Source organism: Triturus cristatus, chromosome 4_2, assembly GCF_964204655.1.
Source record: "Triturus cristatus chromosome 4_2, aTriCri1.1, whole genome shotgun sequence".
Classification (NCBI taxonomy): domain Eukaryota; kingdom Metazoa; phylum Chordata; class Amphibia; order Caudata; family Salamandridae; genus Triturus; species Triturus cristatus.
In genome coordinates, this window is record NC_140586.1 from 321,360,280 (window position 1) to 321,388,056 (window position 27,777).

Sequence of the window (27,777 nt, forward strand, 5' to 3'; positions counted from 1 at the left end):
CACTAAATATCTCTCCAGGGCAGCGAATGCGCTAGCTCAGGCGCGACCTAAAAATGTAACAAGAAGTGCCCCTCGCCTACATGGACAAAATACCTTTAGACTTCTTGTCTGTCCTTACAGTGACCTGGTGATGCACAGTGCTTCCAGTTACAAAGATGCAAATGGAAAGCCCAGTTCGCCTGAAAACTCGCAGACTGCAGCAACGTTTTCACCTTACAACAGTTGCACTGTGTCTATTTTCGGCACTGCTGCACCTCACCTCCCAACTCCCTCTGCCGCAGACTCAAAAGCCCTGGCGGTGCTCGGTTGTGACAGGGTTACCGGGCCAAAGACACGGCTTATTCCCCCTCGCAGTAATCCTCTCATCCGGCCTAACCCGTTGCTTCAAGTGTCATAATTATAGCGCATGCCCTAATCCCGCCAGACCTCAGCCCGTCCTGCAGCCTTCCAGAACACTCCTGCCCGCCGCGCGCCTCTCCTCTGCCCAACGCCCTCGAGGACACCCCTGGGACACCCGGTGAAGGCGAGAAGGTCAGGTGAGCCGCCATTATGGTTGGGGGCAGGTGATGGCCGCCCTGAAGGAAAGTCCAGTCGAGCAGTTACAAATAGTTCCACTCGGTCCAACTGGTGGCACATATTGAATTGTGTACATCTAATGAACAGGTTTTTTTTTTTTTTTTAAATCAGTTTGTGTTGTTTGAAAGGACGTATTTATTGGTCGGTGAGATGGATTGGTTTCTGAGCTGACATTTGTCCCAAAACCGACGCGCGACCCCAGAATTCAGCAGAAGCCGCTGCAAATGATAAACTGGAATTTTTCCCGTTGCGGAAGTTATTGAAGTTATTTTCTTTTAAGCGGTTTTATTTCCCTCTCACACTTCGTTGCAGCTGTTTACAAACAGCAGGGACTCCGGGAGAGGATAGTTAGTAAACCATGTGCGCTGAAGCCGAAATGTTTGCTCTACCCTTGGTTCTAAAATGTCCTCTTGACTCTAGGCGGCAGCCGGGTAAACGTCTGCTATGATCGAGTAGATTACAGCGTTCCTCGAAAGCTCATTAATTTGCCTTTAAGTCTGTGATGGGGAGCGAGGAATTTCCAATAATTTTTAGGTGTGACTTACTGAAGATGGTCGTGGCCTTGTAGCACATTTTATATCTGCAGATACATCACGGCTTATTATTAAGTACGAGAGCCAAGTATAATACAAATAGTTTTCCTTTGAAAGCAGAAACATGCAAATAAGTGAAATTGTCAACATTGTAACCAACAAATGTATGTTTTTTTGTCTAAACCACCAACCTCCTTTTCAGCAATTGCGAATGCGATATCAACTAAACGAAAAACGACAACACTGTCTCGGGTGGGCTTGCATGGGTACCTGTATGCTGGTTTGTCAGCGTGAGTGAAAATTCTTCTTAATGCTGTCTTTGAAGCTAGTTATGTTACCAGTCCACTAGCTCAGCTGGAAGGCTAAGACCCCAGCAGGGGTACCCCCCAGCTTCCGCAGCCAGGGCCAAGGGCACACTAAAACAATACAGACACTTGCTTACGGTGCAACCAGAAAAGGCCACAAGAAGGTGTCGAATTACAATAAATGTACAGTGGGCCTACTCTGCAACCCTCAGAACCTCGGAAAATTGTCATTGAGATGTAACAAAAATCTAAAAGGATTTTTAAGTGTCTTATTAGGTTGCTTTGATAATAGAAATGTGTTAGGATTCTTTGGTCCTATTACTTTTAGTATTACGGATCCAAGAAGGAGACCATCAGTATCTAGGTAATCAATTAAATAATACATTATTTAAGTAATAAACACTGTAAACACACTATCATTTTTGAGTTGGTGACACAGTCTTATAAGCTAATATTTGAATACAGAAAATGTCAGTTGTTTTCGTATTTTTCAGAAAAATAACTGTAAAATAATTGTTCTTAGCAAAAAAAGCGGCAGCAGTTTTCTCAAGTGATATTCAGTGGCTGTACATTGGGACTCACCACTGTAATGGTACCAACAAAAGCAATGGCTTCAGTTTAATCACAATTGGAAGTCTGCAATTCAATCAGTGAAGGATTTTTTGTGACATATTCTGATTGCATTTGCTTTCTACTATGTTTCAACCCTTACCAATGTTATTTAAATGGAGTCTTCCTCAGGATAAAGGTCCAGGAGACTCTAGAAATAATTACCTTGTAGGAGAAAAAATAGGATGGAGGGGACTTTTAGTCTTTATCATCCAATCATCAAACACATTTTGAGCAGCTTTAAAAAGGAGAAAAAAAACTGGCAAAATAACATCTGTTTCTAAGGCAGAAATTGCAAAATGGGAATGAGTATAAATATCTCAAAAACACAAATAAGCAAAATCATTCATGTTTAAAAAATATGTAACAAGCTCATGGAGGGCCAGCATTCATTTATCTAATAAGAATATGCTGCTACGTAGGATTTCTGATAAAAATTAGAACAGTCACAAGGGAAAAAACACTCGTGCATTTTCCTAGAGAAATCAATTTTCCCAAAAAGTACAAGAAGGCTTAGTGCTTACCAAATAAAGTTGGTAATCAGAGAAAATCCATGGACAAAGTTTCATCAATTGCAATCCTGTTTCATTGAAAAGCTCCTTAGAAGAGAACTAAATATTATGGCACATAATTTATAAGCAGGTTACAGACACTTCTTTGTGTTTCTTGTGGGAGCCAAGCAGGGTACAGTCCCCATGAAGAGAACGAGGGCAATCTAATGAGGTACGAAAATAAACAGTTTTGCAGCTTTTTACACTCCCTAGATCGCAACACATTAATTAAAAGTGACTTATTTCTAAAGAGAGGGAATGCCCAAATATCAAAGTATACTTTGTCTTTAGCTCTTAAAATCTTTGCACGGCCCCGGGCTTTGTGTAAACCCTATATCCAGCTGTATATTATAAAAGAGAGGACCTGCTGTAGACTCTTGTTATGTAACTAGAGGCCAGAGAAGTTTGTGTGGAGTGCATACTCAAAAGTACAGCACAAACAGCCAGCTTTAAAAAAATCACAATTGGCTTTATTAACGATTGTCATTATTCTCAGTTTTGTACATTGGTGTACAATAGCAATAAAATATTAATTTAAAATATATTCATAGTTGAATAATAATAATAAATGCGATTTTTTTTTATATAGAACTTGGTGTCACGTGCTTTGCCATTTCCTATTGCTGTAAAGAGCAAGTATTATCACCCAACTCGGTAGTGTGAAATTTACCGACCTCAGAAGGATAAACAGACGAGCCTGCCTTGCAAAAATTGAACATTTTTACCTATTGTTTCTGCACAGAACTCAGCGGCACTGTGTATTATTGTACTGGGTTTTGTGGTACGATAGATGTCTTTCAGCCACTCCAAGTGCCATCTCCATTATAGGCGTTGCCGCCTCAGTTCAGAGCCGAGCACCTGTTTTCATGCGCCGCCATTTTGTAAAGTCAGTTTACTTAACCCGATATTTCTTCGCACCAGAGCTTCATTTTCAGACTATACTGCTCGGAAACAGGGAGCAAGGTTTGCTGCCTTTTGTTTTTAAGTTGTGTTGCCTAATATAATGTACTAAGGGAAATATTGGGTCAAATGAATTGACTTTATGCATTGCAGGGCCAACAAAAACAGCTACGCCCATACTGATCCGTGCCCAAGTGCTAGGTTGTAGAAAAGAAGAGAAAAGGCTCAGAGGTTGTTCAAATCCCAACACATGTGAATTGGGAGCCTTGATCTCATGTTTTTTGGTTGCTGCTCCTGTTGACGAAAGCCTTCAGTCGAACAGCACGACTTTCAGGAGTTTCATTAATCGTAGTTGGTTTCGTTTGGCCCTTAATCCAGGGTAAAAGCATCCCAGAAACTTTGGTTATGGAATCCCTAAGAGTTAACTCCTTTCCTCGGTCGTCTGAAGGCGCTTTGGTGGACCAGATAGGAACTGTCCCAACGTAGGATACTGAGAGGAGTGTAGGGCAGTGTCTCAATTTGCATTCAACTTGTAAGGCGCTTAACTCACTGAGCCATTTTTCCAGTTTATGATTTCGGAGAATGGCACCTCTCAATAACTAGTGACATCTTTAGGGTGGGGCCAGGGGGCCTATGCCTGCAATCTTCATGGCCACCTCTGTCCCCCTAACCTACAGAGTATAACTAGAGTGGCTAATGGTCCTGAATTTTGTGGATTTTGTCCCGCAGTCGCGACTCCTGTCCTGCTACAGAGTGGCACTTAAGAACTGCAATAGCCACTCTTTTAGTCCTTTCTGAGCTGTAAAAGAGAGATACCTGTTGGTGGTTGGGAGGGAGAAGCTGCAGCTCCAGAGGGATACTGCTCAATCCAGCTCCAGGAGCAAATTCAGCTGTTGAGATGCAAAAACAGTCAAGAGCTGTTCAACATCTCTGAATGCATGAATGAAAACCGTGCTGAGCGCCTGTATTAAGAATATGTCTTTGGTGTTTATTTATTCCATTAGGCTTATTTCAAAGTGCTCACATATGTTCAGATAAGTGAACAGAAGCATACGGAGAGTGTGATTGCCCAAGATCAAACTGTTTGTTGAAGTAGAAGACCTGATTGTGCAGCACACTGCTACTTGCTCCAAGGACAGTGGTCTCCAACCTTTTCTGTATAATGAGCTACTTATGTTCAAAGAAATTCCTCTGGAGCTACTAATATTACTAGAGGTGTAAGGGTAACAGCATAAAACAATGTTATTTTATTGGCTACCATAGTCAAGATTATCCAGCAGTGATCACCTCAATGAATCAGGCACGGCTGCTAGCAGTAAAGTAAAAAATGCTTTGTCATGACTCTACATGAGTAACTCATAAAAGCATCACTGCGATGCCACTAGCAGCAGGTTAATATTAGTAATCAGTGATCCCCTATACAATTAGATTTTTACTATACAAATGTCAGCTTTAAATACATTTCAGAAATTTTCTGCAAACAGCAATTTATGAGTTCTGAAAAGACACACATTTTCATCTCGAATACACGTTTTTTATTTTTAATCTACATATATTATTTCAACCATGCAAAAGCTTCTAAGTTAGTTTACTGGACTCTACACAGGAGAATGACTTACAGGTAGCTGCAGAGCTACCAGTAGCTCACGAGCAAATCTTTGGAGAAGCCTGCATAGAGTTACTGTCATATTGCATTTTGATGACTATATTTAATACTGGGCACATCCCCCTTTTACCCCATGTAAAACCCAGGCAGGTTTTTTTAACCACACATATGCTCACAACTTTTCCATTGGTTCTAAAGACTCCTAATCATGCCATTGTGAGAGCAGAGGAATAATTTCAAAAAGTGGGTGCTCAAGAGCACACAATTTGCCAAATGGGGATGCTGGGATTAAAAACCATGTCTCCTGATTCCAAATTTTTCTCTCTGTGTCCCTGTCCATTAATCTGACAATATGTAAGCTGCAGACAGGCGTGACAGTGAAGAAATGCAGGGGTTGTGGAAAAATGGTGCAGTGAAGAGATGTTAAGACTGTGGATAGCTGAAACAGTGAACAGTCACTGGACCAGAGGAAACATTGGAGAGAGAAGATATGTAGACTGCAGAACAGTCTTCACCAATGAGTAGCGTGTGAGCTACTGGCAGCTCTCCTGCTATTGATAATTAGCTCTCTGGTGTGTAGCCTACACTTTTAAACTTGAAGCTTTGCGTTGGTTGAATTAATGTATGTATACCAAAATTGAAAAGTGTGTATTTGGGATAAAAATGTGTGGATTTTTGGAGTTTATAAGCTGATGTTTGGAAAAAAAATGGGTGAATATCTAAAATATGTTTAAAGCTGATTTTTGAGTGATAACTTATGTGGTGTCAGGTAAACTTATTGGTAATATTATTATCTTGGTGCCATGGCCAATGAAGCTGTGGCTGTTATTTATTAACCGTGTGGAGGCATTACAAATGAAAAAAGCATTTTTACATTACTGCTGGCAACCTTTCCTAATACTCTCAGGCGATCACTGCTTGTAATCATGCATATGGTGGACATTATTGTAATCTTGTCTGCTGTGGTCATTAATAATATTAGTCGCTCCGGATGATTTTCACTCAACATATATATATATCTCTTTTTAGAGAAAAGGTTGGAGACCCCTGCTTTACACATATATGTGATAAATTCAATAATAATAAAAAGGAGCGCTGAAACTCTGGAAGATAATTTTTATTTGGCTCAGGGTACCTCAGACCTTTTGTTCTGACATAGTACTGCTGGAGTCGTGCAGCAGTAAATGTGCACGAGCAGCAGTGCAGGTAATGAGGGGGATCCTGCCGGATCCTGGATTGGACAGTCATGATTGAGCCAGATCCAAAATCCGGGCACGTACCAGTGACTGTCTACAGAGTAATTTACCAATATCTGGACCCATTCTCCTCAGCCTGCAATTTGTGTTGTGCACAAAGCCTGCACCTAGAGGGGGGCACAGAAGGGTCATACTTTCACTTTGAGCTGGGTCCACATAAATGCCTTAATGAAAGGGACACTAGCTGTCAAGATGATAGGGCACCTTTTGGAAATAACATCGCCCCTGTATGGGGAGAACTGCAATCTGTCTTTTTGTGGTCAAAGGGGAGCCGTTGCATAAGTTACCTTCATGCACATCGTCACAAACTGTGATTCTTGAGGATGGAAATATGGATTTTATTTGTACATTTCAAAAAAGTATATGAAATGAACATCCTTAATAGCTCATTTCGTCTGCATGTATAGAAACTAGGGTTGCCACCTTTCCTAGAGAATAATGCCGGCTATTTGATTCGTAAGTAGAATTTTATATGAAATCGCCTGTATTCATTTTTAACATTCGCTTTCTTTCTTTGTTTACTTAATCATGAGTCAGGTGCCATTAGGGCAGCTGTAGAACACATTTTAAAGTATTTTCTTCCAACATTTACTTTTTAAAGTATGTACTGATAAGGGGAAAAAATACCAGGATTAGGAGATTTTTCTCATTTATTTACCGGCACGGACATTAAAATACCGATCATGCAGGTATAAAACTGGCCAAGTAGCAACCCTAATAGTAAATCCACGCCTCAACTATAGCACTTTGCCAGGACACGTAGTTCTAATGTTCATCTTACAATAAGAGGGTCTAAAAGCCCCGGTATGCAAGCGCTCACGGGCACCTGTAGGTCACCAAAATTCCTATCACCTGTGGAGTCCCCCGGAGTTCCATATTATCCCCTGTTGGTGTTCTACTCACAGATAACAGCATCAAGATTCACCAATATGCTGATGAAACTTGAAAGACTCCTCTGCTTCACACATCCAATGCCTCAAACACTGCTTCCACATCATCCAGACATGGAGGTCCAGGGCCTACCTCAAGTTGAATCCAACCAAAACAGAATTTCTGTTATTTGCCAAGAACAACAAACAAGATACAGTACAGACCTGGCTAATTGATATGAACTTTGACAAACCTGAACTTTCACAAAATGCCTTTTTTACTTTGATTCATCCTGGACATGAACCTCACCCTCAGGATTCAAATTGCAAAGAAAATAAAGGCAGCCTTTTACCTGCACTTTCTTCTAACAACAGTCACACCGTTTCTTCCAGAAAGTGACTTCAGAACTGCTGTTCAAGCCCTCATACCCTTGCATCTGGTTGGTGATAATGCCGTACCTTATGGCCTCCCAAACTTCACACTGACATCTCTTAGTGCTATCCTATTTGCCACAGCACGTCACATTTAGGGCCTGTAGAAATATGATAAAATCATCTCAATCCTGATGGAACTCCATTGGTTCTTTTTGCTGGCACGCACCATCTACAAATCCAGCTGAATCATTTACAAAGTCATCATGACTGACACCACCACTTATCTTGCAGATAAGGTCAACATCTGTAGTGGTTCTCAGCACACACGCAGCCAGGACACCATCAGACTGCAGACTAAGAAGTGTAAAAAATGAAAAAGCAAGAAAGAAGGCCTTTTTCATCTGTCCATCCAGGATCTGAAACAACACCTCCTTATCCATCAGGATAGCCCCTGTCCTGCTCCAATTTAGGAAAGAGTTGAAGACTTGCCCCTTTAAAGAACACCACATCTCAGTTCATCACTCATCCACAACCCAGCCTCTTCTGCTGTTTCATGTAGACACTGTGCTTCTCTTTGACCGTGTGCAGCACTACACTGTCTTTTGGCTAGGTTTGCGCTATAAAATTAATATATACATATACACATACATATGTAAGTTGACAGGAAGGTGAGATGTTGCTCACCTGACTTACTCATTGAAGATGCCCCAAACCATGCATGAGATGTTCGGCAGGAGGTAAATCACAGATGAAGCATGTTCCACAGCACTGGTCACTGTAAACCTAGCCTACACTATAAAACACGCTGCGCCTGGGCTGTGAGATTCAGACAAGGCACGCATATACCTTGCACTACCAGTGCCAATAGGGCAATGGTAAGACAGCGGTGACAGGTCTCAAAATGCTCTGTGATGAGCCCTCCTGTGTTCCATCTGATCCTATACGCAAGGGCAGTGCTACGCAAGCTGGAGCAAAGAGATCCTGCTCTGAGCTCAGCCTGGATCTCCCATCTTACTGCAAGGGTGACTGCCTAACACAGAACCTGAGTATGCATTATTAAAATGTAAATAAGTGTATTCTTTAACATTTGCAGTATTTTACTTTAGCACATTAGATTGTAGCACTGCACTGAGTGCTCTTTATCAGGATTGGTAATGATCCACCCCCTCTTCTGCACTTACAACGATTTTATTAGTGACTAAAGACGGAAGCCAGTTGTCTTGTGCTTCCGATATGAAGCTTATACTGTTGTTATAAGTACAGCAAAATGATGGTCCATTAAATTATATACAAGAGAAGTTTTTGTACAGTCTGTATCGTGAACTGAATTATTTCAAGGTGCTCTCAAATGTTTTGGTGATTGAAAAGGAGGCACAGTGAAGAAAATTAATTGCTAAAGTCACACAGATTGTCAAACTGGGAAGCTGGAATTGACCAAGTTTGGGTGAGGCCCTACAACTATTTTTTGTCCCCAGTTCCACAAAAGTTTCTGGATGGCCTGCGCATGTACACTACTCATTAAGGTAACTAGAAGACTCCATGCATCAGAAAGCGCAAGTTCCAGTCCTGGGCTTTTATTTCACAAGATTATGCATTGTAGTACTTTTAGTCTTGATTCCCACGAATGACCACAATTGGACTGAAGGTTACGAATCATTCAGAACCACTGTTGCTTTTTCATAGTTCGATGTAATTGATTAAAAATATAGCCAAGAATTAAAATAATGACCAGCCAGACCCCCATGCCTTAATGGCGTAGGAAAGTTGCTAGGGACTCTGCTGCAAAGAGGAGAAATGGGCACCTATTCCCTGTTGGGTGCAGAGAGCCCCTCATAGTCCTGGGTCACGGTGCCACTGTAGCACCTGTAGCTAAGACCCACGTACCCTCTAAGTGCTATATGACACTGTCTATACTAAACTCGGATGTGGCCAAAGGTCCAGTCCTACTGTTTAGGCAGAGGTCTCTGTTGCAGCCTCGCAGTGAGTGAAACATTAAGGCTCTCTCACCGCTACAGTAAATATGCTAGGAATTTTTTCCTAGATGCTCTCCATAATACCTTGCCAGCTCTGGACTCCATCAGCACTCTTGAGGAGGCAGCAGCTGCCCCGGCTCTGATGGAACCCTGTTATGTAAAAGCCAGAACTTCACATATTAAAAAACTAACTTCAAATGTCCTAAATGAACACTTCCACATTGGAAACCATCCCCTTACCATGTGACGTCTCCCAAGGCTTCATCCTTTCAGCAGTGATTTTCACTCCATATATGGAGCACTCGGGGTCCAAGTGGCCAACGTGAATTTCATCAATCTCTGGTATCCGCATGAAAGCCAACCATGCCTTGAGGTATATTTGCCAGCTGAATTGACCTGCAACCATTCAAGAATGAATGTCCTAAACCTGCCTCAAATTGAACCCAACTAAAAACAAGTTTGTACTCTTTGCTAACACTGTCAAGCACAAACCACTTAAATCCTTGCTCTTTCATGTCCATTGCAGATGAGAAGGAAAAAACGGAATCTGTCCAGTGAAATTAAACACATCAAAAGGCAATCAGTAATTTTTGCAAAATGATACGCAAATCAGTTTAATGTAAGTCAGGTCAAAAAAATATTGTGGCTCCGATTGTGTAGAAACCTGCAGAGATTCTGTCTTTCCTGTAAGTCCCTTTAGTTTGAAAAAATAAACATGTTGCCATAAACGTCTCCTTTCTGCTGATCACTATTTCAGAAAAACATCAGAAGCAAGAAGAGGCAGTTTCTGTTATCCTTGTTTAAACTGCAACAGTAATTATGGTCCTACTGTTCAACTTGGCTGGTGGTTCTGGCATTGAGAGGTCAGAAGTCAATTGGAATAACTTATTATAGTTGAGCAGCTATGTCAAGAAGTCAAACTCGACTACAGTAAGAAAATCAGAGATAGGGGTTTTTATGCAGGGATTGCAGGCTCCTATTCAATATATTGAGCTGCATTGTGTTATTGGGCAGCATAGTTTTTTATTTTGGAAGTACTGTGTTATAATGGGTTGCAGTCTGATATTGGGCAGTGCAGTGTGTTGTAGGGCAGTAGTGTGTTATAATGGTTTGCAGTGTGATATTGAGCAGCGCGTTGTGTTATGGGGCAGCACTGTGTTAGCCTGGGTTAAAGAGTGATATAGGCAGCATTGTGTGTTATTGGGAAGCACTTTGTTTTAACAGGTTACATGATAAATAATATGGGCAGTACCATGTGTTACTGGGAAGCATTGTATTATGTTGGGTTACGGTCTATTATTTGGTATCACGGTGTGTTATCGGGCAGCAGGGTGCTGTAGGGTCACAGTGTGATATTTGGCAGCATGGTGTGTTACTGGGTATATGTAAGAAATTGGATTATTAGTTGAGGGGCATTGAAACCCAACTCAAACAACAACCACATTCCTCGTAAGGGTGCACCACAAAAGTCTCTAAATTAATATGTACATAACCCTCTGGTAGTTTGGCACAAAAGCAATTAGACTTAACATAGAGGTATAAAGTATTTCTGCAGCCTACAAACAGTAATAAAGTGAAAACACTATTAATTATGAGTTAAGAATTTTTTAATTTTCCAGTGAAATCTAGCCCCTAAAGATCAAAGTGCCAATCACTGGCATCTGGTTGCGTGAAACCAGGGCAATGTCAAAAGTTAAGATTGACCATGATAAAGCATGAGCTGGATATACAAGGTGGATTAAGCCCAGTCAAGGCTTAACTTTGGACTAAACATTTTCTAAGAGAAAAGTCCAGGAGAAGGTAAAGTTCAGCAGGGCAAGGCAGCAGGCTGTGTCTGTTGAGGAGCCATCAACGCCGGGGAGACGATGGGTGAAGTCTCGGTGCAGCAGTCGAAAATGATTGGAAAAGCTCCGGGTGGGAAAAGCTGGATTTCTAGGCTGAGGAGGTTGTCAGCATCAATTGGGAGCATCTTGCTCTTAAGCCAAGTGAAGTTTTCTACATTCTGACTTAGGCAACTGTTTGGAAGTTGAAAACCTCCAGTGAGACAAAGCTGTAAGCTGTAGCCAAAGAATGCTACACAAGGCCGGATACCATCACTGAGTGGTCCCGCTGAACAGGATTTGCTGCTAAGGAGAAGAAGGTAGCTGGAGTTCTCAAAGTCAGGCCGATCAGCAATGCACCTTGGGGGGGATCAGCTGATAGGTGGGTTCTGGTCCCCTGATGGTCCTCCTGGTATTTTTTGGTGAAAATGCCAATTTTTACGGTAAGGCAGGAGCAGACCCTCTACTATTCACGTACAAGTTAGAGGAAGGGCTTCTGAGGCAAGAGTGGTGGAGCTGCTATATAAGACCCAAATAGGCAATGGCAATATGCCTGTCAACATCTTCCACTTGTTCCTGCTCTTTCAGGTTATACTCAGTTTATCACCCGTAATTGCATCCATACACTTTGTTATTTTCTTTCATCTTTGGCTTCCTGTGCCCATGTTGCCTTTCAGCTTCCTTCTCATCCTCTTAATCTGTTAAATCTGCATTCAGCCTTACTTGTAGCCATTACACTTGCCAAGAACGGTGGGCTTTGTGTGAGTTTTCACATTTTGGTTGTATGTAGCTACTCTCCTTTGCATATAGAAAATTCAGCTTTCCGCCAATTTCGGTGGGGAAAGTCAAGGAGCTTCTTATGAACATTAAGTCAGGTGCTCCTGCGGATCATTACCCCATAAACTTTTTCATCTGACTTCAGACCATGTAATTTAGCAGCTGTCTGCTGGGTTTCATTTAGTGATGGATTTGTCCCGTTTCCCAAAGTTATGGAAAGAGGCGATGGTAAGGCCACTGGTAAAAAAGACAAACTTAGACCCATTGGATATGAAAAACTATTGTCCTGTATCCCTGCTATCTTTTCCAGCTAAAGTGCTGGAGAATATCTAAATCAACAACTGATGACTTTCATTGAAACACAGGATCTGCTGGACCTATCATAGCCACAGGATCTGCTGGACCCCATCATAGCCACAGGATCTGCTGGACCCCATCATAGCCACAGGAACTTCTGGACCCCTCATAGCCACTGGATTTGTTGGAAGCCTGGTTTTTAAAGTGAGCACAGCGCGGAGGTTATGTATATTCTCTTGCCAAGTTCGTCCAGACTTTTGGTCTTTGCTGGCTATTGTATGCAGATCACACTTAAATTATCATAATATAATCACCATTATGAAGGATGTGCAATCGCTAGCCCGGAATTTCAATAACTATATCAGGGAGATTTGTTGTTGGAGGAAGGATAATTGCTTAAAGCTAAATGTGAATAAGACAGAGGTTCTTATGTGTGGCTGCAATACTTCTTTATGGAACAGCAATTGGTGGCCAGAGGCTCTGGGCTCTCCCTCTGTTCCTGTCAACTCTGCAAAAAATCTTGCGGTAATCTTTGATCATCGTTTTCTTTTGGCCTACAGGTCAATCGTACAGTTTCCTCATGTGTGACCATCATTAGGTCTCTGAGGAAAATATTTCATTATATTTCGATTTCAGTTATTTAAGCTGTAGTCTTAGCCTTGATTTCATCACAGCTTGACATCTGCAATGCTCTGTATCTTAACATCAAGAAACTTCTTTGATTAAGATTCAAATGATCCAAAATGCAGTGACCCGCCTTATCCTTTATGTTCCTGATCACCAAACAGTGTCAGCAGGACTTGCCACACTTCTCTGCCTTCCGGTGAGAAAATAATTATTTTCAAGTCATTGTGCATTGCACACACGGCTCTTAATAATCACGGACTGAGGTTTATCAGATCCACGTTTCACTGCTATGTTACTACTAGGATACTTCATTCAGCCAGTCCTAAGCTGATGGTGGTCCCCAGTGTCGTCTGGCCAGATGGGGTGGGAGATCATCTGCTATCGCCACAGAAAAATTGTGGAACTCTGCCATTTCAGCTGGCAGAGTCTGAAATCATTTGACATTCTGGAAACAGCTCAAAACATGGCTTTTTGCCCTATGGTTGTTTTATAACTCTTTAGGGAATGCTGGTTTTCCTTACAGATAACTTAAGTTTGGTAGGCTTTTTATTGCTTTGATTCCCATTAGGGTAGGTGTCGTGCTTTATATGTTCTTTTTCATTTAATTTCAAATGCCTTTGTCGAATTAACAGATTCTAATAGTTTGTTTCTCTGTGTGTTCTGCCAAGACTACTAAGTGTTGTTTCTGAGACAATACTTGCTGCTATTGACACCATTCCGAACTAGTGTCTCAGCAGAGTTACCCCTTCCTTCACTTTCCCTAATTGAAGTATTAATATGGAGTATTTCAGATGGAAAAGGTTGACACTTGGGACTGGCGGCTGTTTCCTTTGGGGAATTTTAACCTATTCTCATAGCCTTCTACCAAGTTTCAATTAATTGACTTATTCAGCTAGGAACCATAATAGGGCTCCACAAGTCTGAACGGGGGGACACTTCAGCCGAAAATGTCTTTACCAGTGGTTTATGTGAGCAGTAACAACATTTCAGATTGACTCTTTACAAGTCATCAGATAAGAGCTGGAATAAGCAAGTGTTACATTTCCTTAAAGTTATCTATGATAACATGGGTGATGTTGATGTGTGATGTTGGGCAGCACAATGATATTGCACATACCTGTGTGATATTGGCCTCACTGCATGACATTAAAAGCACTGTTATAATAGACATCACATTTTGGTATGAGGTTATTTGTGCCATATTGAGCCTCAATAACCTCCCCTCTGGGCATTATGTTGGCATATTTCACACCATTTTATCAGTGTGTTATCTTGAGCACCACAGTACCTTTCAAAGCACCTCATTTTAAGCTGAGTAAATGTATTCAGCTGAAATTAGAATATATCAAAACATAGAAAATATGAAAAAATTGAAAAGTGATTAGGGTTAGGGTTTAAGTATAGGAATAAAATGAGCTAGAATAAGGATTAGGTTTAAGGTCAGGGATAGTGGTACGATTAAAGGTGGAGTGAGGGTATAGGTATTGGGGTTAGGGTAGAGTTAGAATTAGAGGTAGGGTTAAGATTAATGCTAGGGGTGGGGTTATGGTAAAACAAGTTTTAAAGGTAAGGTTGGGATTATGGCTGGGGTAACGCTAGAGTGTAGGTGTAGTGTGTAGAGTTAGGATTAATTTTATGATAAAATGTAGACATGAGGTTAGGTTTAGTGTTAGGGTTATGCTTAGAGTTAGAGTTAAGGCAAGTGCTGTGCTGAGCCATACTTTTTGTGTTATTCCATACCAAACATTTTTTTAAAATAAAGGGCCATTTGTGTTTTAGCAATAAATGGCCACTTACTACTCTAAACTGCTATAAATCCCATATTGATAACCCACACAACTGCATTCTCATATGGTATGCCTTTTCGTGTTCTGTACTTCTCTCTGTTAATTCCTAATTTACAGATTTCATAATCTGATTTTAGAAGTATTTAGGAGAATATAGGACATTTTCCAGCCTTTAATTAGGGCCCTATTAAGTGCCATTGTGCCGTAGACCACATACAGGTTTTTCCTACTCCACTTCTCGTTTTTTAGTTTTCGCTTGCACAGTGCTTGTAAAATCTCTGGTTATGAAAAAAATCTTTAAAAGGGCTTATAGTTCACCCATTACTTACCTTTACTTACCATTGATTGGCTCACACATCACTCTAGTTCCCTTGCTTCCTATTGATTAGCAGCTCCTCTTGTCCTCTAGCTTCCTCCTCGGCTATGGAGTCTTCGTCCATGTCCTGGAGCATGGACCAAGTACTGCTTCCTACAACCAGTGTCCTTCCACTGACTGGAGGCACTCTTTAAAAAAAAAAAAAAAAGTCAACATGCACTCTTAGGGAGTGCATGTGACCGCAACCCCTCACCTTCACCCCCACCCTGCCCTCCTGCTGCTCTCCTATTTCTAACTCACCATCCACCTTTTCGTTATTTCTAACCTACACCGTTTCACCCACCCCCACTGTTCTGTATTTGTCACCCTCCTCCCTGGTGCTACTTGACCGCCAACCCCTGTGCTGTTTGTTTACATGTCGCACAGCAGCGTGCTGCCGTGCAACATGAAAAAACGGAGAAAAAGCCAACAGATTTCACATATGCGAAACCTATTAGCTTTGTCAATGCTTGTTTTGTTTCTCTCCACTCCAGATATGCTACAAAACACAGCAGATTTATATGTTGGAAGTGCGAATGTTTAAAAACAGAAATGTGGTGGAGTGTCATGCACTGGACTCGATGTGCTTTAAATTAACCAGTTACCACTAAGCTTCTGAAAAATTCTTTAATGGATCATTCTCATCCATAACGTTCTAGTTCAATCTTTTTTTCTTAAATTTTTCTATTTATTTAAAAACTTCAATGAACTACATGAGAGAACAAAAAAGTAAAATAACAGAAAAACATATGCACATTACGCCATATAGATTACATTGCATACATGTAATAACATACACAACGCAGTATCTCAGTACAGTCGGAGATTTAAGCAAAAACTACACTGAGGGAGAGTGTTGAATATTCATGTAGTCCCAATTGTGAATGGACACAGTACAACACTCCACTGTTTCTTGCCATTGCTCTTGGCAACTTTCACCCGTTGACATGGCACATTATAGGTATTCCTATGTTCCAGTAGACTGTGATTCATCATCATGACTTAGTAGTTTTTGAGTGGACCCCAGGTATCTGTGGGGTTCGAGGAAGAGGGCAGCGATTATGCATATGTTTCAAGATACTCGTTATAGTGTATTAAATGTTTGAGCCATTTATCTGGGGAGGGGGAGAGGTGTATGTGTCCCCCAACCCCAGTGCATCACAATTCGTCTTTTTGCAAGCAGTAGTGCTAAAGCAATAAACTTCCTCTAGCAATATTCTTAGCCAATCCCCGTAGACATGTGCCAGGGTCTGAGTCAATGTGATGAGCAACCATCTTGGTTATCATCTGAGTGATTCTGTGTCATTATGCTCGGGCCTAGGGCACCTCCACTCCAGATGCAGAAAGACAGCATCAGGAGCCTTACATCTAAGACACAGAACATACTACCTTATTCCACTTTTTCATCAAGCTGCAAGGCATGTAGAACATTCCATGAATTAACGTGCAGGGTTTAATGTGCATTCTGCTTTGGGTCAGTTTATGAACGGTAATATGACCAATCCACTTCAGACAGGGGATGATGAAGTATCTGATTCCACCCATCTTGAGGTATACTTAAGTATTGATGCTTCGGTCTGCATGGAATTGCATAGTCATGTTCTGAGACCCTTGTGTGTTTTGGTGGTGAGAAGGAATGACAAAGTTTTAAAGTAGGGGGTGAGGAGTTCACCAGGGAATGTGTCGAAGGTGGCCCGGCAGGCTGCGCACAGTCTATTATAGTAAAGGAAAATCGCTAACAGCGTGTGTCACTATGGTCACCGAAGTCTTGAGGCTAGATAAAAGTGGACTGTAAGATCAAGTCCATAACATTTATTAAATGGAGTTTGTTTAAAGTTTGAAGTAGTTTCTCTTCACAGGTTGGTGTGATTTGTGGGTGATGCAGTAACAGGAGATCTAGACAGTATAGGGGCCTTCACTGCCCTCTAGTCTAGACCCTAGTTAGTGCCATGCTATCGCCGTGCAGTGAAAAGTGTTATATTACATGACAGCTACCTGTTACTGTATGAAACCGCATGGCTTGAAGAGGACCTACAGTCCCTTTCGAATACTAAGTGTGGCAGGAGTGGTGACAGATAGTGCCAGTATTGGGCGTATTGGGCACAAAGATCGAACAGTTCCAGGTCTGGTGCTGCAAAGCCACCCATAACATATTGCAAAATGAGGATTTTCCATTTGAGCCTAGGATGTTGCCCTGCCCATGCAAGTCTGATTAACAAGGACTTTATGAATTTGAAAAATTGCTGAGTTCGCAATCGTGGTATGTTGTTGATTAGGTATAAAAACTTCAGGAGGACGATCATATTCATTAGATCTATTTTGCCCGCCAGGGAGACAGCAGGGTGAGCCATCTCCCTATCTGATCTTCGAGTCTGGGGATCGTCACACCACAATTTTCTCAGATAACAGCATCAGGATTCCACTTAATCCATATTCCCAGATATTTCACTGAGCTAGGGCTCCATTGCTGTGAGTAGTCAATAGACCGTATCCTAATGGAGCGAGTGATAAGGAAGATGAGAGACTTATTCCAGTTTATCTGTAAACCAGAATGGTAACCAAACCATATTAATTCTCTAATAATGGGAAAAAGGTTGTTCCAGAAGCTCCAGATATAGTCCACCATATCATCCAAGTATAGCAATATAAGCAACTTCTGGTCTGTGAAGCTTAGTTCACAATCTGAATAGTGCTGCCGCAGTCTACACGCAAGTTCTTCTAGTGCCAAAGTAAACAAAGTGGGGAAGAAATAGCATCCCTGCCCGCTGCCACACATTACTGTTACAGGATCACAGATAAGCCCATTGGCCCCGATCTATGCAATGGGATAGGTGTATAACAACTGGATCCAGCTCCCTAAAAGGTGAGGCATCCTCATAATCTGATCTACCCTGAACAAGGATTCCCACTCTGACAAATCAAAGACTTTAGTTGCATCCGGAAGTACTGCCACTGTCCCAGATCAGGATCCAGATGGAGGATAAGTGTGAATAGTATTCACAAGTTGTGGGATGTGGATGCTACAGGAATAAATCCTGATTCATCAGGTAAAACTAGGTCAGGGACCAATGGTAGCAGTCTGTTTGGCACTATTTTAGTCAATGGTTTGGCACCTGTATTGAAGCACGGCAGTGGCCTGAAGGATTCACAGTTCTGGCGGATTGCCCAGCTTGAGAAGGGTGACTAGCAGGGCCTGTCTCATCGAGGAAGGAGAAAGCGTTTTCATTCACTTCCTCAAATAGTGCTAGCAAATGCGAGGCTAGTGTGGGGGCATATTTCTTATAAAATTCACATGGCAGTCCATCTGTTTTGAGTTGATTGACTGCCAGGTATACCATGTGCATCTGTAACGATCTCTTCTGTGGTGATAGGTTGCATACAAAATTTGTGGTTCCCACCTCCTAGCCATGCAAGGGCAATCAAGATATTCTAGTGTTTTATGCTTTGCCGCGTGAGGTTTAACTGCATAGAGGTCTTCATAAAATGTAGTGAGGGCCCAAAGGGAATTTATGACGTTACAACGCATACATTTAACAATGCATGCCTTTACAACGCAGTTTTTACATCGCAACATCCTTTACAACGCATACATTTACATCGCATACCACTACAACACATTTTTTAAAACTACATTTACAAGGCATTCCATTACATTGCATTATACCTTAACAACGCATACCATTACAACGCATACCATTACATTGCATTTAAGGTAAGTGTTGGATAGTGTAGGGGTAAAAATTACTATTCTAACTCCAGGGGGTGCAACAGTAGGGTAAGTGTTGGATAGTGGAGGGGTAAAAATTACTATTCTAACTCCAGGGGTTGCAACAGTAGGGTAAGTGTTGGAAAGTGTAGGGGTAAAAATTACTATTCTAACTCCAGGGGGTGCAACAGTAGGGTAAGTGTTGGATAGTGTAGGGGTACTATGCGTTGTAATGGTATGCGTTGTAATGACATGCGATGTAATGCCTGCGTTGTAGTGACATGCGATGTAGTGTCATGCGTTGTAGTGACATGCAATGCAATGGATGCGTTGTAGTGACATGCGTTGTAAAGGATTTTGCGATGTAATGACTGCATTGTAAATGTAGTGCGATGTAATGACTGCGTTGTAAAGTTTGTTTCCCCCCAAAGGATATTCTCAGTGTCTTGGAATGGCTGGCCATCGCCTTAAGTTATTGTGCTAATGTTTTTGCTGACCCACGAGTACTTAAGCCAATCATACAGATTTTTGCCAGGTCTCTGCCCCTCTTTATAAGATCTTGCCACCGTCCGACTGGATAGAAGTCCTCATACTTATCTGTTTTTTTTTGTTGACTGACAGTTCACAGAGGATGGTCAGGGTTAATTTCTTGTTTTAGCTCTATTTCACCTATCTCTAGCTCTAGTTAGCTCTAAGAGTTATAAGGATTTTATTTTTTTTCGCTATAGAGACACCCTTCACCACCATCTAGAAAGCCACCCACATTGTACACATGCCCGACATTATTAGTGAAGTATTTGGTTATATATACTGTGAGTTCATCTCTGAACACTGCTCCGTCACCACACTGGGATCGAACTTCCATTTGAAAATGGGACAACATATATCTGGTAACTCTAAGCTCATCAAAACAGGTGAGTAGTCTGAGAGCGTTTTCATTAAGTCTTAGACCGAATGCATCCATGTGCTGTCATACTTAGTGGTAAACAGGTAATACAGCCTTGACCAGTAGCCATACCTTCCCAAACTGTTGACTGCCTAGTTCTCCATGAGGCTAATAGTTCATGCGCCTCAAGTAGGTCACTAAGTGCTGCAGTGGCTGCTCTCCTGTGCCTCCCTGATCTCTCTGATTTGTCCACTGCAGGATTTAAAGCACTGTTAAAGTCTCCTCCCCATAATATTGTCCAGGGCGATCGTGCACGTACCTAGTTCCATATTTCTTGAAGCTTGGATCATCAATATTCAAGCGTATGTATTCACAAACATTATGTGCTTCCCACATAGAGTGCCTGGTATAGCAGCAAATCTACTTTGATCACCCAGTATGCAATGAGTAGGATGAAAAGGCACATCACTCTTAACTAGAATGATCACTCCCTGTAAGATGAGAATCAGGGTGTGTAGCTAAATAAAGTCCAGCATGCAGCTGATGTTGTTTTGGTGAGATGGGCTTCCTGCAGTAGGGCAACCCAAAGCTGTGTCTATTGACTAGCACCTGTTGGATCTTGCTGAGGTTTTTTAAGTCCCAAATTATCCAAGTACAGAAATGAGGGGATCCAGTGCTCACATCATCTGAGAGAGGTTATGATTTAATATATCGGACACAATGTTTTTTGAGGAAAGACCTTTATTTTGTGTAGTGGCAATGATGTACTGTAATATGCTGAGGTGGAGATACATGGTCATAACGTAGTTAGCAGTAAACCAACCCCATGCCACCTGCCCACCTCCCACACCAGTAAACCAATAATGTCAGTGGCTGACCACCACCCAGTCAGCATAACAACACAACACAAATTTAACAGCGTGGGCCAAGAGTTCTCTATAACACATTATCAATGTAATCCGGTCAAAAAGGGAATATCCCGGGGAAGCACCATGTCTGCCAAATTAACCCTCTACTAGGAAACAGAGGCAGCCAGGAGGACAGAATGTGTCTGCATATTGTGGGGTAGATTTACATACACACACAACACCACTTCAAGATATCTGCAATATAGTACTGGCTAGGTCCAGTACCTGGAAATGGTACAAATCCTAGAACATATCATTGTGAGTAAGAAAATATATGACACCATAGCCAATAATCTTACCAGACCATAATTAAAGTGATGGAGAATATAGACATTTTAGTAATAAGGGTCACACCAGACAGATCAGATTAAAGTAAATATTCATTGAGAGCCGGAGGGGCTGGCAGATTTAGTTGGACTCTAGATTTTATCAATCATTCTTTTTTCAGGAAGGTAGTCACTTGCTCACCCTAGAGTGACATATTCAGTCTGGCAGAGTACAACATGATATAATCAGTTCTGGCCTGCTGCAATTTCTTCTTGAGTGGTAGGTATTTCTGTATTGCTTCCTGAACAGACAATGTAACTCTAGGAAGAACTGGAGTGATGAGCCAGTATAGTTCAAATCTTTTTTTCTCCCTTGCAAGCCGTAGGACAGTGTCCCTGTTTCTAAAATTAAAACGGCAGATAATTATGGGTTGCGCAGATGCACCCAGGGGTGGCCTCGGCATGAGGGAGCAGTGGGCATGCTCCACTACACACAGACAGGGGAAGTTGCCAGCTCTGAACACAGCAGTCAGAAGTCCTCAAGTCTGCCAGCATTTGTGGATTCTGGTACCCCAAGGATGCAAAGATTATTGAACCTGGATCTAGCTTACAAGTCTTCATTCTTATTTTTATTAACAGACAAGAGCTTTAACATAATTAGAAGCTTCTCACTTCATTCCTGCAAGTTATTCTCCATATCAGAGATGTTCTGTTCAGCCATTTACTGGCAGAGGTCTTCCTATCCATTTTAGATGACATGGGCTCCATTCTGACAGGAGGGACTTGGGTTCATTATCGTTGGAGGAGTGACTCTGCTGTATTACTGTCACTAGCCATTTTAAGTTTTGGGTTTCTTCCTGTGTCTGAGTGCACTGCATGCCCTGGCCATCCATCTGAGCATCATCATCGGCCATTTTCTGTATGCGTTTGATTCCGAAGGGCAGGCAAGACTGCTTCTTATTGTTTATCTGTATTAGTGCACATCTCCAGCATGGAATTTAAAGCCAACTGATGTTAGGGCCGACGTGACTGGTGCAGAGGCAGTTAAACAGCAAGGCTCTGAAGTGTGCAGGGTCCCAGGGAGCTCAGTTCCACCTCAGTATGTGTGCAGAGGGTCCAGACCTGCCAGGTCCAAGAGGGCAATGTGCAGTGTATGATTGCTGATAAAAAATGGTAGCCAAGCACAGCAGCCGATAGTCTTGTGTTAATGAACGGGGTACTGGCTGGAAGATAGCCCCATCACAACCAATAATTGTCTGCCACAGGATCCGGTCCGAGCGTTGTCAGTGGCTGAGATTAATTCAAGCATATGAAAATAAGATGGTTCACGCACTCCTATTTAATCTTCTCAATTGTAAAGAAAGGTACCATTATTAAAGTGTGCAGCAGGGTATCGCTTTCTGATCCGTGAAGCGTGTTTTAGCATATGATAAATATGGCGTTCCCAGGGAGGAGAACGCCATATTTAGCATTAATTCAAGCATTCCATCCATCACCTTGTTGTTTTTGCATTGATACCCTAAGAAATCGCCTCAGTTGATTGTTTTGCGTCGGTTACTGCACAAAAACAATCATCCTTAAAACGCAGACACCCCCGCACCATGGGGCAAAGGTGTCTGCGCAGGCGTATGGAAGCCAATTTAGCACCAGCGCAGGGAAAGAGGACAGGAATGCACCGTATCTGATAGATTCCTGCCCTATTCTTTTGCCGTGGGACAGCACCCCAGGAAGCATTGTGGTGCTGCCCTATTTATTTATGGGTTTGTATCGCGCTGGACTCGACTCCCGAAGGAGTATCTCCGCGCCATTGGACTACCATATTGCAACAGAAGAGGAGAATCGGACAATATATCTTATTAGTTATGAAATAGGAAGGTTTTTAACTGTCTCCTAAAGGGAAAATGATCGTCGCATAGTCTCAAAGATGTAGGGAGGCTATTCCATAAAGTAGGACCAGCAACTGATAGGGCTCTGTCTCCCTGTCTTGCCTTTTTTGCCCTTGGTACACATAACAGAGCCTGCTCACTGGATCTCAGAGAGCGCATGGGTACATAGGGGCAGAATTTGTTAGATAGATATACAGGGCCTCTCCCATGGAGGCATTTATGTATAATACAGCAGATTTTAAACTTCACCCTCTGTTTAATAGATAACCAATGTAGCTTATTGAGTAAGGGTTTAGAGGGAGTGCGGGGAGGCCGGTTTAGGACAAGGCGGGCAGCAGTGTTCTGGACCACTTGTAGTCTGGAAGTGACTCCTTCATTTGCCGCCAGCAATAGTCCATTACAATAATCCAGCCTTCTTAGTACCAAAGCCTGTATCAGAGTTTTTCTAGTTGAGTCTGGCAGCAGAGGAAAGACTCTCCGTAGCAAACCAATAATGTGGAAGCAAGAGCCCACCACTCGATTGCCGTGGTGTTTTAGGGAAAGCTCCTGGTCCAATCGGACCCCTAGATTTTTTACAACCTGTCTAGGTTCGGGGACTGGGCCAAGGTCTTGAGGCCACCAGTCAGGAGTCCACAGGAGTTTGGCCTCCCCGAACAGCATCACTTCCGTCTTTGCCACATTACATTGCAGGAAGTTAGATGCCATCCAGTGAGCCACTGCTTTCATCCCCTGGGCGAAGTCATTTCTAACTTTGGCCGTGAGGGTTTTAAAAGGGAAGAGGAGTTGGGTGTCATCCGCGTATGACACTGGGGTAAAACCATAAGATCTCATGATGTCTGCTAGGGGTGCCACATAGCTGTTAAAAAGAGTAGGGCTCAAACAAGAGCCCTGTGGCACCCCCTTGGAGATCTCCCTCTCCTCAGATCGATATGTACCCAAAGTGACCCTTTGTGTGCGGCCTGTCAGGAAACTCCTCAGCCAGGCTAAAGCCTTATCTTTCAAGCCGATGTTAGCTAGCCTGGTGGTCATGATGTTGTGTGACACTGTGTCAAACGCCGCGGACAGATCCAACAGGACCAGGATAACAGAATAGCCTTTATCCTGGAACATGTGGAGATCGTCCGCGACAGACAGCAAGGTGGTCTCTGTGCTGTGTCTAGGTCTAAAACCTGACTGGGAGGAGTCCAACCCACCTGTTGTTTCAATATAATTTGACAGATGTCGGTTTACAAATTTCTCTATTATTTTACCCAAAAAGGGGAGAAGTGAAATGGGTCTTAGATTAGACAGTTCCGTCCAGGGGATTGCAGTGTTTTTCCTCAATGGTCTTACCAAAGCCCTTTTCCAATCTAAAGGAACCTTCCCTGTACACAGAGAGATATTAATCAGATTCTGAATTTGGGGTCCCAGAACGTCTGCAAGCATAGGCATAATTTGTGCTGGGATGGAGTCTAAAGGGCTGCCACTCTTAATTTGAGCAATCAGGGAGATTACCTCTTCTAAGGAGATAGGGGGAAAACTTATGAGGCACTGAGTAGATTGTTCCTGTCGTGTAATCTCGTGAGGGATATTGTTGTTTCCTCCTACAGCACTCATATTTGAGGCCATAATCCTGTCATAGATCCCGTCTATTTTCTTCATAAAAAATATAGAGATCTCATCGCATAGATTCTGGGACGTCACCTCTGCGGTCTCACAGGCCACTGGCTTGGAAAAAGACTGCAAAATATTATATAATACCCTAGAGTCTTTCCCAGCCGCTGATAATTGCGCTGCAATATGGTTTTTTCGGGCCATTCTAATGGCCTTATGGTATATCTTGAGAGAGATTCTATGCTGTTCTTTGTCCTGTGGTTTTTGGGACTGTCTCCATATTTTTTCCTTTTTTCTGGTTTTTTGTTTCAAAGATCTGAGTTCTTCAGAAAACCAAACTTCTTGTTTATGTGCCATGCGTGGTTTATATATTTTTTCCGGGATAATGGCATTAATTACTGCTCTAACCGTCTCCTCAAATCTGCCAAGGGCAGTTATTACATCTCCTGTGGAGTTCTCAGACGGGAAGGTTTTAAATTTCTCTCTAAAATCTTCCATAGTGAGTTTATGGCAAAATATTGTAAATGAGGCCCAAAGTGCTTATCTCACTTTTATATTACAGTGTTTTCAGCTGTCCCAACCCATCCCTGTTATATATTATTGATATTTATATAGCGTTCGAATCACCCCCTAAGGGATCTCTCAGCGCTCCGGAAAACTGCATACATTCACTTGATTGAGATTTAGAGATTAAATAGCCAAATTTTCAGTGGCTTTAAAATACCGATAAATTGGCACAAAAGCTTACATTTAGTGGCAGCTGATTCCAGTGATGTGGTGACAAGAAGGAGAATGCGCGCCCCCATACCTGACCGTACGGATGCGGCAGGGGCTTAGTAGCAGTTGATCCCTGGATCTCAAATTCCAGCTAGGAATGTATGGTTGCACCCTGTTTTGTATCCATCCACACTTTTAAAATCAGACTCACCTCCCGGTATCCACTCATCATAACCTAAATCCAACCAATGATTACCCAACCAAGGAGCCTCATTCTGACCGGATTGAAGTTATTATGTGGTAAATCCCTCCAGGGGAAATATCATTACTCCATGATCATGGTATTATTTTAGTTTTACCTCCCACTTCTGAACCTCCCAGGTCGGAATGAGGAATAACTTGTTGTCTCGGTTTCTCCTTTATGATTTGTGAATTCTTCCAGGTAAATCATGGAAATTATGTGAGGAAAACCTAGGGACCACGGGCATATTTCTGCCCAATTGCAGATTTACCGGCCAACAGAGAAGTGTTATTTTCCCTGGCTGACTGAAACCCCAATCATCTCTTAGGTGATTTAAAACAGTCTTTTCTAGGTAATGAGAATTAGGAAGTAATAAGATTTTCCTGGGACCAGAATCACACGTTGATCACTTTAAAGAAGAAGATGAAGAGGTGGCCAAGGGCGTTCTTCCCTCTGTTACCCATCACTGCCTAATCTGTGTAAATTTACCTGATAGAATTTAAAAACAAATTAGGTTCTTCATGGCATCGTGATTTAGCATGAATGCGCCTATGCTGTACTCAGTTTCAAGGATGTAGGTACTGCTTGACAAATAAACTCATTGACTGGCGTCTCCTAATCTCGTACACTTAATCCCAGCCGAGAAGATTAAACATAGCAGAGTATCACCAAACAAAGAGTTTGGACCCGCATTACAGATTATTTTACAAAAGTGAATATTTTACCCTGTCATTACCTTTTTCAGGTGCATTATGGTTCTTCATGGCTGTCTAATTATGAAAAAAGGGAGTGTGAGACTCCCGGACAGGATCCATTTCTATGAGACTCTCATCTGCTTTTTTGTACTTTGTATATATCAGTAGTGCTGGAAAAATTTCAGAGTGGGAGTGCTGCCATCAACGTTGCGTCATTGAAGTGACAGGGATTGTGAAAAGTCCAAGCAGCAAACAAACAATAATTGTAGCAAATGACCATTGCCCATCCAGGCGGAGAGTGGTAATGATCTTGTACCGGGGTCTCCCACATTTTCTGCTAAAGGGCAACTCATTTTAAGCGAACAGCATCCTGAGTTACTAATATTATACATGTTGTAATCATGACCATGTCAGACAAAATTACATCAGTGGGTACAAAATGCCAAATTGTCAGCAGGGATCACCTTAGTGCTTCCGGAAGGGTTACCAGTAGCACTGTAAAAAGGCTGTATTCATTTGGAAAGCCTCTATATGGGTAATAGACAACAGCCAGAGCTGCAATGCCCCTGTCACCAAGGGAGTAATATGAGTTATAAGTCTCCCCAACACCGCATAAATTATTACTCAAAGATCAGCTTTAAATATATGTTCCAAATTCAACCATTTTTCATCATGCAACAGCTTATAAATTCTGGAAATACAAACATCTTCATCTCAAATCCACTCTTTTTGATTTTAGTATTCGTGCATGAATTCAACCAAGTAAAAGCTTCTAATTTAGTAGTCTGGGCATTATACAGGGGAGATACTTGTAGGGGGCTGGAGAGCACCCAGTAGCTCTCAAGCTACTCCTCGGAGAAGCCTGCTCGGGTATGTAGCTGGTGGTCCATTTTGGAGCACACTGTTGCAAATATATTACTAAAGTATGGAATGGCAGTGCACCGTCATTTACAGACAGCACATTTTCCATTGCAATGGGCACTACATTTGCTCAGACATGCAGTTTTACTGATAAAACTATGCCTTGCACAAGCGAAAATGTGTGGAAATCGGGTTTCTGAATATATCAATCATTTGCACATGACCTAATGAAGTTTCTTGATTTGTTTTGATCTTTCTTTCTAAAAGACTTTAGAATTGCAAAAGAAAGTTTTTAATTTGTTCAATCCTAATTGCTGGTCTATTTTGAGCTATTTGAACAGTTCATTTACAGGTATTTAGATTTTTCTGTCTGTTAGAAAAAAATTGACATCCTTCTACATTTCCTTTCACACTCCCTATACTTCAGAATGATTGTCACATAGTTCACATTTACAAAATCCTATCACTTTTCAGTCGGAAAAAGCAAAGTAAACATCAGTATCCATGTTAAAAGAATATGCAGCAATTTGTAAGATGTAAGAGTCTGACATTTGATCTCCAAACTTTAAAGGCATCTTTATTGCTTGTTCACCTTCAAAACTCCAGCATGGTTGTTCAAGTGCCTATGTTATTGATTTATTCTTAAAATACGAAGGCCCTGAAGTAAAACGTGGTGGAGGAAAGTGGTGGTCTCTCTCCACAAAGGTACTCCATCCCAGTCACCAATGACAAGGCTTTGGTTTATTAGTGACTTTTGTGGTTCACCCTTGCTTCAGTGGGGTTTTTATCCTCTCAAACAATA

The 27,777-nt window shown here is 41.9% G+C and overlaps 1 protein-coding gene across 2 annotated transcripts in view; it reads left to right on the top strand.

Moving 5' to 3' along the window:
* The first annotated feature begins 288 nt into the window (after nucleotides 1-288).
* The window catches only part of PDC (phosducin), a 134,026-nt gene continuing 106,537 nt past the window's right edge, over nucleotides 289-27,777 (top strand). The window contains exon 1 of one of the 2 annotated variants that reach the window (XM_085601664.1): nucleotides 289-531. The gene's annotated coding sequence lies outside the window, so the exon portion shown is untranslated. Of the gene's footprint in view, nucleotides 537-27,777 lie in introns of both variants that reach the window. The other variant, XM_085601663.1, reaches the window with a different exon arrangement.